At 42.3% G+C, this 3,199-nt stretch overlaps 1 protein-coding gene across 1 annotated transcript in view; it reads left to right on the top strand.

Annotated features, from left to right (window-relative positions):
• LOC101856379 (cystinosin) overlaps nucleotides 1-3,199 on the top strand; it is a 66,592-nt gene that overhangs the window by 7,203 nt on the left and 56,190 nt on the right. The window lies entirely within an intron of this gene.

Below are 3,199 nucleotides of genomic sequence, written 5' to 3'. Positions count from 1 at the left end.
CAACCAAAGATCGTGTTGTCTAGTGGACAATCTGTGCCCCAGGCCGCCCTTGAAAACAAGTTACAAGTCTATTTATAAGCCACAAAAGCAACATTCGGATGAGAAGAAAACAAATGAAAAGAGAGGGTCGAGGAAGAAGGAACTAGAGTCTACGTTTCGCTGTAGGCAGACAACACAATAATGACGTGGACAACAAAGTACGCGTGTCCCGGCGCTGTGGAGTGAGCCTCTCGTCCATTTTTGGCCATGTGGAGAAATTGGTTCCTATTTAATCTTTAAAGCTTGTTCGTCGTCTTGCTTTGGGGGGGAAAAATATCCATTTTTATCTTGAATACCGATACGTACCAGTCGAGATATTTGCGAATGAAGGAGGTGGGGGTCACCTGATTTCAAAGAAAAATTAGTGAGAAAATGGCCGCCAAAGATGAGTACATGTAAATTTACTTAGCTTGACAGTCCGTGGAAACTAAAAAATTACATTTTTTGTGCCTTTCATAAACGTTTTTCAGTAAAACCCACACACAAATGTGTTCTTTAAGGGGATCCACTGGTCAGATCAGTAAAAATGTGTTCTTTAATGGGCATGAAAGGTGTTGAGCCCCCCCTCAAAAAAAAAAAATAAAAAAAATACATAAAAATAAAATAAAATAAAAATTCACAAACCGGCGGAAAAATGCCAATTTCTTCACTTTGATTATTTCGCCGAGCGCCTGATTTCACTATGATGCCATGCACACGTCGCAAAAGAGCAAGAAGAAGCAAGGAAAAGGAAAACAGAGGCATGGAGTTAGGTCTACATGCTTGTAGGAGTAATACTAATAGTACTAATAGTATTAGTGACGGAAATAGGTCACGTAAGTGCCCAAGATTACATGTGTTTTTTTGTTTGTGTTTAAGGAAAGTGTTTTACGGCGCTCGCAACTGTATAAGGTCATATGAGCGCGCAGGATACACCTAATATTTTCAGTTGGTAGGAAATTTTGAATTTTGCCCGTGTGGCGGCCGAAGCCTACTCTTTTATCGATTTTAGACCACCAAGGGATCTTTAACGTGCGCAACTTGCACATGGGCCCTCCGTGATTTTTCGCCCTTGTCCGAGAAGGCTAGGTGTAGATTTTTCCTACCAGAAGACCAGGTGTGGCAGAAAGACAGCAGTAAGAAGAAGCGAAGGAGTAGCAGTAGAAAGGCTGCAGAAAGAATCAGGAGCCCAGAGGAAGGGGCAAAGGAGGTGAGGGCAGAAAGAGGAGACGAAAGCAGACGACAGAACATTGCTAGAGAGCAGGAAATAAGGTGAAGGGAGACAAATTTAGAGAAGAAATTTTTTCGGTCGCTACCCGGATCCGAACCCGGGACCTTCTGAATGAGAGGCCAACACCTTAACCTCTAGGCCACGAGAGCTCCCTTAGATCAGATGTGTTACCACTAGTACTAGTAGTTACTACACTCCATGTAAAGAATAGGCTAACATTGTAGTCCTACACTCCATGGAAACAATAGGCTAACATTGTAGTCCTACACTCCATGGAAACAATAGGTTAACATTGTAGTACTACTACACTCCATGAAAACAATAGGCTAACATTGTAGTCCTACACTCCATGGAAACAATAGGCTAACATTGTAGTCCTACACTCAATGGAAACAATAGGCTAACATTGTAGTACTACACTCCATGAAAACAATAGGCTAACATTGTAGTCCTACACTCCATGGAAACAATAGGCTAACATTGTAGTCCTACACTCAATGGAAACAATAGGCTAACATTGCAGTCCTACACTCCATGGAAACAATAGGCTAACATTGCAGTACTACACTCCATGGAAACAATAGGCTAACATTGAAGTACTACACTCCATGGAAACAATAGGCTAACATTGCAGTACTTCTACACTCCATGAAAACAATAGGCTAACATTGTAGTCCTACACTCAATGGAAACAATAGGCTAACATTGCAGTACTACTACACTCCATGGAAACAATAGGCTAACATTGTAGTCCTACACTCCATGGAAACAATAGGCTAACATTGTAGTCCTACACTCCATGGAAACAATAGGCTAACATTGCAGTACTACTACACTCCATGGAAACAATAGGCTAACATTGCAGTCCTACACTCAATGGAAACAATAGGCTAACATTGCAGTACTACACTCCATGAAAACAATAGGCTAACATTGTAGTACTACTACACTCCATGGAAACAATAGGCTAACATTGTAGTCCTACACTCCATGGAAACAATAGGCTAACATTGCAGTACTACTACACTCCATGGAAACAATAGGCTAACATTGCAGCTAACATTGCAGTACTACACTCCATGGAAACAATAGGCTAACATTGCAGTACTACACTCCATGGAAATAATAGGCTAACATTGTAGTCCTACACTCCATGGAAACAATAGGCTAACATTGTAGTCCTACACTCCATGGAAACAATAGGCTAACATTGCAGTCCTACTACACTCCATGGAAACAATAGGCTAACATTGTAGTCCTACTACACTCCATGGAAACAATAGGCTAACATTGCAGTACTACACTCCATGGAAACAATAGGCTAACATTGCAGTCCTACACTCAATGGAAACAATAGGCTAACATTGCAGTACTACACTCCATGAAAACAATAGGCTAACATTGTAGTACTACTACACTCCATGGAAACAATAGGCTAACATTGTAGTCCTACACTCCATGGAAACAATAGGCTAACATTGCAGTACTACTACACTCCATGGAAACAATAGGCTAACATTCTAGTCCTACACTCCATGGAAACAATAGGCTAACATTGTAGTACTACACTCCATGGAAACAATAGGCTAACATTGTAGTCCTACACTCCATGGAAACAATAGGCTAACAATGTAACACAAAGAACAAAGGACGAGAGAAAACGACGACACGTGTTTGATTAGAAAGAAAAGCGCAAACCACACCAGAGCACCCCCCCCCCCAACGCAAACCACACCAGAGCACCCCCCCCCCCCAAGCAAAACACACCAGAGGACCCCCCTCCCCCCACGGAAAACACCCCAAAGGACCCCCCCCCCCCAAAGAAAAACAACCAAAAGAACCCCCCCCCCCCCAAGCGGAAAAACAAAAAAAACCCCCCCCCCCCCAAAGAAAAAAAAAAAAAAAACCCCCACCCCGCCACAAAACAATCAAAAAATAACCCGCATCCTC

The sequence above is a fragment of the Aplysia californica genome, unplaced genomic scaffold (genome assembly GCF_000002075.1).
Source record: "Aplysia californica isolate F4 #8 unplaced genomic scaffold, AplCal3.0 scaffold00709, whole genome shotgun sequence".
Lineage (NCBI taxonomy): Eukaryota > Metazoa > Mollusca > Gastropoda > Aplysiida > Aplysiidae > Aplysia > Aplysia californica.
Note: the sequence above shows the minus strand (reverse complement) of the source record. Positions and strands in the feature narration are given on the sequence as shown.